Below are 15,033 nucleotides of genomic sequence, written 5' to 3' on the forward strand. Positions count from 1 at the left end.
GGGGGCAGGGCCACCTCACGGGGCTCAGTTCCCTCAGGGGGTTTATGCAGAGACCTTCAACAATGGATCCGAGCTCCTGCCTGCTTGGGGAGCCCCTGTCTGCTCCCACCTCTGCTGTTGCCTCCCAAGGGGGCCTTAGTTATGGGGGCACCCCATTCCCCTCTCGGCAAGCCAAGAAGACCCTCTCACCAACCTTTGGGGCCCGTGGGTGGAGGGACCCACGCGGCTGCTGGAGAGTCTGTCCCTGAAGCCTGCTTGGATCTGCTCCTCTCGGTGCTGGGCAGCCAAGGCAGGGCTGGGCTCGGCTCCGGGTCCATGGTGCGAAGGACCTTTTGCAAGAGGTTTTCAGGGCTCTCTGGAACAGAAATCTTGTCCTCTCCATTGTTCTGTGGCTTCTGCTGCTCCAGAATTTGTTGGGAGTTCTTTTTTACAGATATTTTGTGGGCTGTGGGTTTGGAGCTAGCGTATGTATGAATTTCTACTCCGCCATCTTGGCTCCGCCCCCCTTACTATAGTTGAAACTAAGATTTTGGGGTATCCTGTATGCATACACACACACATACATACACACACACATATATAAAACACATGAAGGTAATAAATCAACACACAAAACATAATTAAATGAAAGGTAGTTTGAGAGGGAGAGCACTAGTGATTGGGGGGGAGGGGGACTAGGAAGATGATGCTTCAGCAGCTTCTTAAAGGAAAAAAGAGACACTATGAGGCAGTGGTAAAAAGGGAGTGCATTCCAGGCCTGGGGGATGGCCAATGCAAAGATGAAGAGATGGAAAATGGAATATTCTAATATTCTGAGGAACAGAGAGGACCATTATTGCTGGACTGCACAGTGTGGTAGGGGTGGTAATGTACAATGAGGTTAGAGACATAAGCTGGAGGCAGGTTGAACCCAATGAGCCTGTGGTGCCCTTATTCAGATAAACTGACATGCTTCCTTGAGGCTACGGGAAGCCATTGTAGTCAACTGAGTGGAACCGACTGATGTGGTCAGATCTGTGCATAAGGAAAATTATGTTAGTGGCAAGCAGTCTTTACAGGATGGACTAGAATGGAGAGAGACTGGAGGCAGGGAGAACAAGTTGGAGGTTGTTGCCCTAAACTACATGAAAGGTGATGAGGCCCTAAATGAAGGTGGTAGCCACTTGAATGGAGAGAAAGATTCAGACTTGAAGGATGCTGGGAAAGTAAAAATGGCAGGATCTGACAATTGGTGAGATAGATGGAATGAAGGACAATGCCAAGATGAGGAACCTAGGAAACTTGAAAGATTATAATGGAAGTAGGAAAGTTTGGAAAATGGGAGGATTTCATGGAAAAGATAACCAATTCCATTTTCGATATATTGAATTTAAGATGTGTCCAAGACTCCTATTTTGAAATATCCAACAGGATATTTCCTGAGGCAGGACTGAAGATCTCCTGCCTAGAGATGACATTTAAACCCACTGAATCTGAGTCACCATTTCCACTCATTAATGCTGCAATTTTATTACATAACTCCTCCTCAGTTGGAGGACTGTGAACCAATTTCCAGATACTATTTCCTACCTGGATTTTTTTCAAGGTATTGTTGAGTATTTGTATGACTCTGGTTACTCACAAAGCATATCATTAGTAGGTACTCCTGACCTCACTCCCGTATATTTTCTATAGTCTTCCAATTTTTACTCTTGTAATGGCTAGAGGGGAGTGGATAGAGAAGACAGGGTAGGTATCCCTCATATGGAAAAGGCTAGGGAGCCTGCTTCCGGAAATGCATGATGATACATAAAGGAAGTACTCTGCTTCCCAGTCTGGAGCATGATTCCCCAAACAGCTGGTTCCAGTCTGCTGACCACAAGATGAGTCACACAGATGATTGGCTATATAGCCAAAGCATACTAGCCAGCCAGAGCATGGCCCCCTACTTGATTGATCTTTTTTTTCCCCTGCCTGGCTGTGTTCTGATAAGAGAATCAATGATGTAGAGGAGAGGCTGCTAGCCACTATCCCAGCTCCTCACTTTTTCTCACTGTGCCTGCCCCCTTCCTCCTTATCCAATCAGTTGCTGAGTCCTGTTGCTTCTACCTCCCTAAGATCTCCAACATACAACCCTCCTTTCCTTCTTCTTTTCCCTCTGTGCTTGTGGAGAGTCATACCCATCCATCCTTCTCAAGGTGTCTTGGGGTTTGGGCAATAGATTTTTTTCTTTCTTCCTTATTTATTTATTCTATCATTATTTTCCCCAGAAAACTGGGGCAATTAACTCTTTTGTCTCATACAATTTTCACTTATGATCTCTTGAGCTGTAACTGAAAAACTGGGCTTTGATAAAGCCAGTTGTGATTCAAATGAAGCCATTTGACAAGGCCTTTAACCCAAATCATTCTGGCTTTCACTGATTGACCAATAATAGGTTCTAGCCCAAGCCTCACTTGCCCATTGTTTGAGTTCAGATCGCTCAGAGTGAGGGTAAATGGCAACTTTCTGTTCTGGCCAGAAACTCTGAGGTTCTTCCCCTCCCAGAATGATTCTTTTGTGAAGGCAAACTAGGCCACCTTTTGCCTCAATTCTTTCCTAGCCTTTAATTATTGAATGGGCTTTGCCTTAGACAAACTGAGACCTGGGAAAGACCTTAGCTTGAAAAGGCCAACGGCTGCCACTGCATCTGCGGTCATGGCCAGTCTTCCTGACCTACATCCTGCTACTGGTCTCCAATGACTGGAGGATAGAGTGAAGCTGATGACTTTGCACAGCATTGCCTCACTTAAGTTGAATTCCCTGTAAGTCAAGACACCACCTCGATGTCATGATCCTCTTTGAGATGAGGGACAAGAACACACACCCCTTATCTTCTCTGATATTGCCACCACCCTAGTGCAGATCCTTATCACTTCACACCTGGGCTACTGCTATAGTCTGTCTTGAGTCTCTCATTACAATTCATCTTTGCTCAGGTCTGACAAGGTTCTCCTTGATTCAATTAACCCCACAGTCTCCCTTTCACCTCCTGAATCACAGAAAATTTCATAACTTGTCCCTCTCCTACCTTTCCCCACCCATGTATTGGACATGGCTGTGACACTGGCTGCCATGTTGTTCCTTGCCATCTCCCAACCTGGGATCTGCCTCCTGGATTTCCTGGTTGCCTTCAAGTTTCAGGGAAATCTCCATCTTCTTTAAGAAGTCTTTCCCAGAGTCCTCAATAATCTCATTGCTTTCCCTCTGACATAATCTTCAATTTAATCCTGTAGATGTCATTTGCATGTTATCTCTCCCTTAGATTAGGAGTTCCATGAGAGCAGAGACTGGTTTTATCTCTATCCTTTGGCCTAGACCAGTGCCTGGAATACAGATGCTTAAATGCTTGTTGACTTGTCTTGGTGTTTGGTCTGTGAATAAAGGCCTGGTTCTTTGCCTGTTTGTCTTTGTTCTTCCCTGTTTGGGGGAAGGAGATTAACAATGGCTGTGACCTTGGGAGCTTCAGAAGGTCATGAGGCTGAGCCAGCAGGGTTTGAAAACTGTAGTCCAAACCAGATTTTGCTGGAAGCCAGATGGTGAAGAGTGAAGTCTCAAGTGATTTGCTTCAAGTAACTAGCTCAGCAGTAACAAAGAGGCTGACTCCTGAACATGGCGGCACAAATTCTATTAAATCTGAGTTTAATCTCCTCACAGACTGAGGGGGCATGGGGAAGATTGGCTCTAAGTGTTGGGGGATGGGGAGGCCGTAATGATGGTGCTTCAATTCTTGTGATTACTCTATAGTAAATAGCCCCTGAAAGTGAGTTAATTATTTAAATATAACTAGAGTGCTATTCACTGGTGGCTGAAAATTGGGGAGAACACCCAAGAATGGGGCCTTGAGCTGATAGTAATAGAGAAAAATCAAGTCAGCTTCTCGGAGTTATACCCAGAACCCTGAGGAACCTGAGGGGAAGATGTTGCTGGCCTTTCTCTGATACAGAAAAAGCATTTATATAGCACCCTACTAAGTGCTTTTTACAAAAATTGTTTCATTTGATCCTCATGACAATCCTGGAAGGTAGTGCTATTATTATCTCCATTTTTACAGATGAGGAAACAAAAGAAAACAGAGATTAAGTGACTTGCCCAAGGTCACACAGCTCCTAAGTATCCGAGGTCACCTTCATGTAGGTCTTGCTGACTTCAAGCCCCAGTACTCTATATACTACACCACCTCGTTGCCTCTCTTTCTCTCTTAGTCTCTACTCTCCTTCTTTCTCTGGAAGAGTAAAGGCAGGCTTGGGACAGCTAGGTGGTGCAGTGGATAGAGCACCAGTGCAGGAGTCAGGAGGACCTGCGTTCAAATCTCACCTCAGACACTTGACACTCACTAGCTGTATGACTTTGGGCAAGTCACTTAACCCCAACTGCCTCATCCTGGGTCATCTCCAGTCATCCTGATAAATATCTGGTCAGTGGATTCAGATGGATCTGGAGGAGAAGTGAGGCTGATGACCTGCACAGCCCTCCTTCACTCAAAACAAAGTCAAGTGCAAGTCATGTCATCATTTCTCTGATGGCATGGTCTTCTTCGGCAACGAAGGATGAACACACGCAAAGGCAGAGCATCATCCACTTTGCTCCCATAGTATTAGATAATTTCCTAACCCCCAAGGCTCTTAAGATTCCCCAGGAAAGTGATTCCTCCCAATTTGGTCTGACTGTTGTCCATTAGTTTCTGATTATTCATGACCCCATTTGGATTTTCTTGGCAAAGATACTGGAGTGGTTTGCCATTTCCTTCTCCAGCTCATTTTACAAATGAAGAAACTGAGGCAAATAGGGTCACACAGCAGAAGGTTCTGTTACCTGAATATTCTATAAGGGCAGGTTGAAGTTCTTGAGTTCATGTTATTCAGGCCTTTGTTCTTGAAGAGGACCAAGGACATCAGGAGGATGATGTTGATGAATTTGAGAGGTAAATGAGGTAGGACTGTGCAAAGTCATCAGCCTTCCTCTTTTCTCCATAGTCATCAGAACAAGCATAGGTCAAGCCAACTGGCCCTAGATGCCATGGGAGATTGAGTAGATAAATGCCAATCTTTGAAAAGACCAGTTAGATGTTGGGATAGCTTTTAGGAAAACTATAACAATTCAGTTCCATAGCAGCCTAGGGAAGCCATTCAACTAGTGATTACTGACTGGCCTGCAGGACACCTGGCCTGGAATCCTGGTCACTCAGGGGAGTCAAGAGTCTGATGATGTGTTGCCAGGAACTGTCGTGATCCTAGCACTGTGGATGTGGAAGTTCCCCCCAAGGGGATAATTTGATGGATGACCATCTGGAGGGAAGGAGTCTTTTAGTTGAGCATATGGGGCTGATCAGCTTGGTCCTTGAGAGCTCCACAGACACGAGGAAACAAAGCTGTTCCTCTTCTAGTTGGGCTACTGAGTGCACCCCATTGCAGACAATGAAAGGCAAGGAGGAAAGCCCTCATTATGTATTGTGTTGCCTCTGCTTAGGTAAAGTCCTGCTGGATTGTATACTTGAGAAGCAGTGTTTAATTGCATCAGAACAGAGCAAATTTTGAATTGTGACTCCACCCCCCCACCCCCCCCCCCCCACTCCACCTGAAAAATGGCTGCACAGGAATTTTTAGTTATTAACTGTCCAAGCTGTTAACCACCCTCAAGAGCACCTACCTTACAATGCTGGATGAGTGATATCATTCCAAAACCATATGGGGAAGGGTAGGGTTGTCTCTGTGGAATTTTAAAGCCTATCTATACAATACTAATAGCTTCTTAGCTCCACATGGGAAAGAATACAGTTATCTCTCCCACATCTAGAATTTCCCCATCAGGGTTTTGATATGTCACAAGTCAGCATAAGCAATTAAATGGGAGTTTGGGAGAGTTTTGCAGAAGTTGCAGACGACACAGAGCCTATGACCAAATACTTAAATCCAAATTTTAAAATAAGATACTGTAAACACCCAGTGAAAGAAAAAGAAATAAGCCTGGGCTGAGGTAGGATTCTCCTGACTCAGTTTCCCCACTGATACCTGGCAGACTTTAAGCCTGACTGAATGCAAGTGGATAATCTAATCTTGCCTGGAATTGACATGAAGTTGGGGAGATATTGTTTCCCTGCAATGTCCCTACTCTTGGTGTCAATTTCCTATAGTCAAAAGGTTTGTAAACTTAATACCAGATCTACTCAATTATAGATTATTGGTAGGGGAACATCCGAGGTTAAGTCTAAAATTAAGTTATTAGGCATAAGACTTTAGACCAACAACAATAAGTTAGGGTCCTTTAATTCTTAGTAATACTGTGGAGACAATTAGGTCAAGAGCTTGTGAAGTTAGCAACATAAATATTATTTGTGTCTCAGTTGGTTAATGTTTAAAAAAAAATTCGTTTGTGGTCTATATTGCAAATGCTTCAAAAAGAAGTATCACCTGACCAAAAGCTTGAATTGTTTTATCTGTTATAAACTGTGTTAAAAATGAAAAATAAAATTTAAAAAAAAAAAGAAAAAGAAATAATTCAGGCTTTTTCTCTGGAAGAAGGAAGGGCCCAAAAAAATTTTAAGTGGATTTTCCAGATTCTGGGAACTCTGCGTCCCTAACCCCCATGATGTTGTGCTGTTTTACTGTGATTCTGTTTGCCTATCTATATAACTGATCCAACCATTTGGGAGAACACTTGGGAACTATGCCCAAAGGGCTACAAAACTGTGCATACCTTTGATCCAGAAGTACCACTACGCAGTCTGTATCCCAAAGTGATCAAAGAAACAAGAAAAGAACCTGTATGTACAAAAATATAAGGGATGTGCATCAATTGATGAATGACTGAACAAATTGTGGTATATGATTTTGATGGACTACTATTGTGCTGTTGTGATATGTTTTCAGAAAAACACGGGAAGACTTAAACAAACTGATGCAAAGTGAAGTGAGCAGAACTAGCAGAATATTGTCCAGAGTAACAGTAATGTTATAAGGATGCTCAGCTGTGAAAGTTTTAGCTACTCTGACCAAGACAATAATTCAAGATAATTCCAAAGGACCCAGGATGAAAACTGCTCTCCACCTCCAGAGACAAAACTGGTGAATTCTGAAGGCAGACTGAAGCATACTCTTTTTGGCTTCATTTTTCTTATTTTGTTTGTATTTTCTTTTGCAACACAGCTAATAGGGAAATATGTTTTGCATCACTTTACTTGTATAATTGATATCAAAAGTGTTTGCCTTCGACATGGGTGGAGAAGGAGCAGGAGGGAGGGTGAGAAATAAAAACTCAGGATTTTAAAAAATGAATGTCAAAAATTTTTTATAGGTAATTGGGAAATATTTAACAAACTAAATAAAAAATTTACAAGGAAAAAAACAAAAACAAAAAAACCCTGCTTATTTATATCCTTTGACCATTTATCAAATGGATAATGGCTCATATTTTTATAAATTTAGCTAAGTTCCCTATATATAGATTAGAATATACAATTAGATGGACAAACTATGAAGTTATTTCATCAGGATGGAGAATCTCGTCAGGTGCTATTTAGGGGCAGTCAGCTGGACCCAGATTTATAGAGAATAAAATTTTGCTATATCATATATCACATATTTTACATTGCTACATCACATAGGAAAATGCATAGTAGTCTTTACAAACTAAATTAAATTTTTATTCTGAATTCAAATAAAAATGGGTACTGGCATAGACACAGTAGAACAAGAAAAAAGGATTTTCCAAGTAACTGTAGGTTTCTATTGTGGAGCTTGTTTTTCAATTGCATTGTGCTTTGAATAATCCCTGTCTTGGAGAGGGACAGAGAGTGGTTTGGATAAAGAGCGGCAATGCCATATATGTACAGCAGTCAACAGAATGTTATTGCTACTCACAAGAAGAGGAGGAGGAGAGCAGAAACCAACAGGGAATAGTTGGAGTGCATGGTCTCTACCATCTTTAGTCCAAGGGCAGCACATAGTAGGGGGTGACTTGGGATATGCAGCCTTGCAGCAGTATTTTCCCTCTACTCAAAGACCCAGATTCCTTGGGGCTCAAACTTATAGAATTTTAGACAAAGAGCCCATATCACACTAATACAAAACTGCCCCGCCATATACAGGGGAAGATTGGTTACACAGTGGAAATGAGAGCATTTTCTAAATGGCCTGATAGGAAATGAGGACTAGGAGGCTGGGGCCCCAGGAAACTTAATTCTGACTATGCTATCTAGCAAGAAGCTGAGGGAGGGGCAATGTTCAGTCTCTGGGTTTATTGGGGGAGCTGGAGTCATACCACTCAAAGCAGTGATCATAGGCTATCAGTCCCAACCTGCTGGCTTCCACAAAAACCCATCTTTTAAATACTAGTTTTCTTTGTGTAATGCACTATATACAAATTATGAAACACTAGAGTGTCAGAAGAATTTGAATTGCAGGTGGACCAAAAGGGCAATGGAAAAACACACATTAAGTAGATCTAATACAGATGCTATGATATTACAACCAATGATGATTTTATATAAGAAATGGCATAAAAGATACTGTCAAGGTCATTTAAGAGGGAAAAGGAGAGAGGGATAGTCATGAAGCAAGAGTCAAGCATAACAGGACAGTGAAAATGCTAGACTCATCTCAAAAATTAATACACAATTTGTAATGTTAATATACTGAAATAATGTTTAAATTCTAAATATCTCCTCAGCCTTCTATAGGAGAGCTATAGAGAGGCATGGGTGAGAATCACACAAGGTAAAAAGGTCTTTACATTGGAGAAGAGAGACCCTACATCAAAGAGACAAGTCTGCCAAAATCTCTAAGTGAGAGTGGTCCTCTGATGTGGTTCTAATAAAAAAGGGAGATTAAAATACAACTTCTTTATCTGAACTTTCTTGGGGAACTCTCTCTTCCTCACTCACAACCATACCAGTTACCTTTAAATAAAGTCATTAAAGAGTGTCTACCTGGGTGATTTTTGAGAAACTGACCCAAATAGAGTGGTACATAAGAGATCTCTATAAGAGATCTCTCTTTTCACTGGCTTCTTGTGCATGAGATCAGATCAGACTGTTTTTTTGACAGCCCAGTGTGTCTGCAAGCTAACGTTAGCAGGCTGTTCATGGCATAGCTTTCCGCAATGCAGATGGTAGCGTATAAGACACCAGAGTCAGAGGCATCATAAGACCAAGACTATAAGAAAGAGCCATAGTATTACTTCATTCTGTCATAAGCTCAGTTTTAAAGAATGAAACTCTTAGAGTGAAACATACTTCATCAAATTTCCTGAGTTTCTTTAACAGCAATGCCGAATGGTATGCTCTTGCCATTATGTTAACAACTGTGCCAATAAATGTGCTGAAGTGAATTTGTGCCGCAGATATGTACCACTGGAACTGAATTTAAGAGGGTCGAATTAAAATACTCCAAAACTCAAAAAGATGCCATGTTATGGAGAAATAATAGCTTTTCACTCATACAAAAAAAAAAGCAATATATTTTCATATGTAGTGACACATGGATGGGGATGAAACTTAGAATAACAACTTATTATACTTCTATAGAATATTTATAAATAGAAAAGATATGATATATATATCAAATGTATACATATATTCTATATGCATTTATATGTGTATATATCTATGTATATGTATACAGAGAGAGAGAGAGAGACAAAGTGAGTCATTGGGCAATGACTTGTACAAAGTCACACAGGTGGCATCAGGGGTAAGATTTGAACTTGATTCTTCCTAACTAAGGGCAGCTAAGTGACACAGTGGATAGTGTGCTGAGCCTAGAGTCAGAAAGACTCATCTTCGTGAATTCAAATACAGCCTCAGACACTCTTTAGCTGTGTGATGCTGGGCAAGTCACCAAACTGTTTGCCTCAGTTTCCTCACCTGTAAAATGAGCTAGAGAAGGAAATGGCAAACTACTCCAGTATCTCTGTCAAGAAAACCCCAAATGGGGTCATGAAGACTTGGACACGACTGAACAACAACTTCTTGACTATATGAACAATTCTCATTCTCCATCTCTTGGACTCAGTTTTATCTGAAAATGAAGGGGTTCATCTAGATATTATCTAAGGTCCCATTCAGCTCTGTGATCCTAAATGATTTCTTTTAGTAGAAAGGCAGAGACCAGTAGTCTTGACGATGTATCCTGGTTTTTGTCCCATAGCTTTAGGACAGTCATTTCACCTTGCTGGGGCTCTTTTTCTTGACCAGATAGTCCTTTATTTCCCTTTTCAGCTGTGAAATCCTACAATTCTAATTTAGTGGGTGGGTATTCTGGCATTTTTCTGGATCACCCACTGAATAGGACTTTGGTCTGTCATTGATGATGTCTCCCTATACAAAGTATAAAAATCCTCATTGCCACCCACCAAGGATAAGGTCTTTCTTTCCCTTATCATTGAAGATGGTTCCCTATGTAAGACAAAAAACATCTGATTAATATCACATCTGAGCATGACTGAGTGATATACTGAGCCAAGTCCTCCAATGTTATATTCCAAACGCAGAGCAGATACAAACAGAGGTAAAAAGAACCAGATCAGTGAGATTAAGACAAGAGAAGGGTTACGGAGACTCTGATTTGAGATGTTGGAACTCAGCAGGAGCCATAGCTAAAGCAGCAAAGAACACAGCCATAATACGGAGGAGAAAACCCAGATCTTGCTCTTCACAGATCCCGTGTCTTAAGAAGATTGTGCATGTCTCAGAGAAGGGAATCACCACCCGAGTGATCCCTGGTTCTTTTTCCTGTTGGAAGGGCTTCAGCCAGAGAAGTAGATGGCAGTGTGTATAAGACACTTTAAAAGACTGAGTGGGTCCTTAGAGAGATGGGGCTGAGCAGGAAACCCCCTGGGCTTATACTGCAATTTCATCACATTTTTAGATGGAGAGATTTTTTTTTCACTTCATTAAAAGTATTTTTTCCCCAATTATATGTAAAGATAGTTTTCAACATTCATTTTTGTAAAATTGAGTTCCAAATTTTTCTCTCTCCTTCCCTTCCCTCCTCCCACCCCCGGATAGCAAGCAATCTGATGTAGGCTATACATGTACAATCATGTAAAACATATTTCCACATTAGTCATGTTGCAAAAGAAAAATCAGAACAAAAGGGAAAAGCCATGAGAAAGAAAAAACAAAGTGAAAGTGGTATGCTTCGATTTTCATTCAAATTCCATAGTTTTTTCTCTGGATGTAGGGAGAATTTTCCATCGTGAGTCTTTTGGAATTGTCTTGGATTATTGTACTGCTGAGAAGAGATAAAGTCTCTTTATCATTGTACAACATTGCTACTGCTGTGTGCAGTGTTCTTCTGGTTCTGCTCAATTCACTCAGGATCAGTTCATGCAAGTCTTTGCAGGCTTTCTGCACAATGGTATTCCATTATATTCATATACCACAACTTGTTCAGCTATTCCACAGGACACATGAAGCATCAGTTCCTTTGTCTAGAGACTCTTTCTCAAGCTCCATCTGTGGCCTCAAGACAAACACAGCTTCTTCTCCCCTCACCCATTTCAAATCTATTGACTCAGCAACTCAGAGGATGTCTGAAGACAGAACCAGTTCATTACCCCTGTTGTCTTCTAAAGGACACCATATTATCCTCTCCTTGTAGAAGCAAAAGAACAACTGGGGTCATTTGATGTTGGCCTCCTTGGCAGGAACGACACATTTCTTCTCACTTGTTGGACTGTTCCATGACACCACCGCACAGCTCTTTCCAATCGCTCAAATCCACTTACCTTTTTAGATTTCTCTAGACTCTTGTTTTTGTATTTCAAAGTTCCTACTCAGTACTAGTCTTTTCCTTAGAAATGATTGAAGTCTTCTACTCCATTAAAGATCCAGTTGCATGATGGGATTAATCCAACTTTTCAGAGTAAGTGATGTTTTGTTGCAAGTCTATACCTTTTGCCTTTTGAAATACTGAATTCCCAGATCTCATCTCATTTATAAAAGATTCTGCCAAATCTTGTGATACTACAATTCTTTGATACTTGAACTGCTTTTTTCTAGATGCCTGCATTATTATTCTTTTGATATAGTTCCTGTTTTGGCCATGGTTATGACAATCCTTGGACTTTTCTTTGTGAAAATCCTTTCAGGAGGTGATTAGTAGATACTTGCACCTTTAATTTACTCTCTGGTTCTCAAGTCTGAGTAGTTTTCATTTGTGACTGTGTGACAAAGATAGTATAAAAGTCTTTGTAAAATGGTTTAGTAAAAGCTATGCAAACTATATCTACTACTAGACTGATGTATCAGTCTAGTAATCTTATCAAAAAAAGGAAATAAACTCAATTTGGCACGAACTGTTCTTTGTTAAAAGATATTAAATTTAAAATTTATTATTGAAGATCACAGCCAACTAAACTTGCTTAGTGACTATTTACTTCAAAAGTAATAATTTAAATGCATCAAATATAATGACAACTTTTCATTCACTTTCTCTAAGTCCCCATCAAGATTTTTTTGTGTATTCATTCTTCAGTTTTCTTATATGGTCATAGTTAGGGCTATTCTATTCCATTGGCACTGTTTTTTTCTTCTTTCTTTTTTCATTACTTCATAAAAATCTTCTCATATTTCTTTGTATTTCTCACACTTGCTGATCTCAATGGCATTCTAGTATCTTCTCACATCAATGTACCTCAATTCATTTCATGGCATGTTCATGATGAGGTCATGCTAACTCATGTGTTCATGAGGATATAGCCTTTTCTAGGCATAGCTGCTACCTCAGACCAAATTGCCTCTCCCCTGGAGTCATTACCATGCAGACTTGGTGGGACAGAATTGTCTGCCTGTGGGGGGAGGGGGGGGCAGGAATTTCCAAGTGTTTGTGGCTTTTGACCTAGAAGGAACTTCTATAGAGAACTGGTAACCACAAAGGCAAGCATAAGTCAGGCAGGACTAACGTGGGGTCAGTATAGTACTGTCTATCTGGAACTTCATTCTGGACCATCTACATGGAGAGCTGAGTAACGGCGTAGGGGGTGCAACTGAAGAACAGTGGTGGCCAAGAACAGGGAAGTGGAGATGTCCAAGTGTAGATGGCCTAGGTAGGTCTAGAGCAAGGGACTCAGAATAGAGAGGGCTGATATGGGATCAGTGAGATGCATGAATTCAGTCCATTAACACCTTCCATCCCAGGTGTTAGTTGGGGGGGGCATTTTGATCACTTCCCATCTTCCTCCTTTCTGAGTGTTATAGGCAAGAGGTGAAAACCGTATGTTTCCTTTTGGCTGAAGGAATTCTTCCTTTAATAACTATGTTTCATTTCCATGGTGTTTGAAGCGGTTATATGTTTAAAAAAAAAAAACCAAATAAAACTTAGATGGACATCTAACATAAATTTGTCTAACCATGAATAAGTAAAGCAAGTTTATGAAAAGCCAAACCTAACATGAGAGGAAATTTTTCCCAGTCTAAGCTGAGTGAGGGACAGAGTTACCAAGGGAGCATGTGTTATTAATATTAATTTCCAGAGTGCATTAATATATATACAGCTCATAAGCCAAATCTTTTCCTTTTGAACTTGGAGACAGAAAGACTTAAAAGAAAGCTAAAAAGCCAAGTAATGTGTGTGGGATGGGAGGGTGGGGGGGATGGTGAAGTTTTTGCCTGAAGGTATCTTGGCACTGATCTGGCCCTGGATGCTCTTAGCAATACTTGGGTGTTGACTCCTGGTACATACACTTGTAATGTGACCCCTTTCTCCTAAGTCCCAATTCATTCGTGGCACCTTCCACTTCACCCTGGGACTGAAACAGGGATTCAGTAACCATCCTTTTAATAACAAGTACTAAAGTATTGCAAGGATGTGAAGTTAAGCTAACTGGCCTGGAGTTTATAGGGTTCATCTTTACTCTTTGCAATGAGAAACCAGAGGAGGTATAATCCTAGCCTACTCTTTACCTTTTCTGTTCTTTCACAGTCAGTTTTCACTCTCTTACCCCATGAACGCTTGTACGTTTGATACTTGCCTGCCTTTTGCCTGATTCATTTTCTTAGCACTTGTCTTAACTGTCTTTATTTTGGATATTCTCAGTGCTTCTACTTCTAAGTAAGCTTTGAATTTTGCCCTTCTTAAAAAAAAATGACTTTCCTGGAGCCTTTCCTTTGATTGTCTTTCAAGTTTGCATTTTTCCTGTTTCTTTCAAGTTTTATAGTACTGCATGTTGCTTATTCTTTAACTTTTTGGATAGTGTCCAATTCTAGGTTTGCACTGGAAAGAATGCAATAAATATTTTATTAATAAAACGAGACTACTCGCCAATTGTGTTGTTTTAAGGAAAAAAAGTTATATGGGACATAATGATAAAGTCTGCTTTCCCAAACCCAAGTCATATAGCAAATATCTGATACAGCTGAAATGTATAATTGGACATACCATCTTAAACCAAGAGTCTTAGGTTCTTGAAGCTGATGTCAGCAAAGCAGAAACTCTTACAGGTTTTATCCAGCTGGAAAGGTGACGCATTTTTAATATGAACTAGAGAATCATTAGCAAATATGAACATTTGTACATATAAACAAGGCCAGAAACAGAAGCTTATATATGAAACCATGATTTTTTGAATGTAGCTTGTTTTTATGCATATACATATCTGTTTCTAGGTTACATTTAACTTGATAGAACCAGTATTACCTTACTTATCTCTGTTCTGAACTTCCTTCTGGTTTCCTGTATATTTTTAAAATGTTTCACTGACAACACTTTTATTTCTTTCCCCCCTTTTTTTATTGCATCACTGTCCCTACCCTCTTACCTCTTCCTTTATTATCCTCTAAGCCAAAAACAAGCCTTCCCTAATAAAAAAATAAGAATAGTCAAGTAAAACCATTTTGTTTCACATTGATCTCATTTGAAAATGTATTTCATATTATGCACCAAGAGTATACTACTTTGTCGCCAAGGGGTGGAGTCTAGACTTGGTGTAGCGATTTTCTTGAAGGGTGCTGTTAGGAAGAGTAATCTGATGATTAACATGATTAGTTAATAATCATTCTAATCATAGCTCACATCT

The sequence above is a fragment of the Notamacropus eugenii genome, chromosome 7, assembly GCF_028372415.1.
Source record: "Notamacropus eugenii isolate mMacEug1 chromosome 7, mMacEug1.pri_v2, whole genome shotgun sequence".
Taxonomy (NCBI): Eukaryota; Metazoa; Chordata; class Mammalia; order Diprotodontia; family Macropodidae; genus Notamacropus; species Notamacropus eugenii.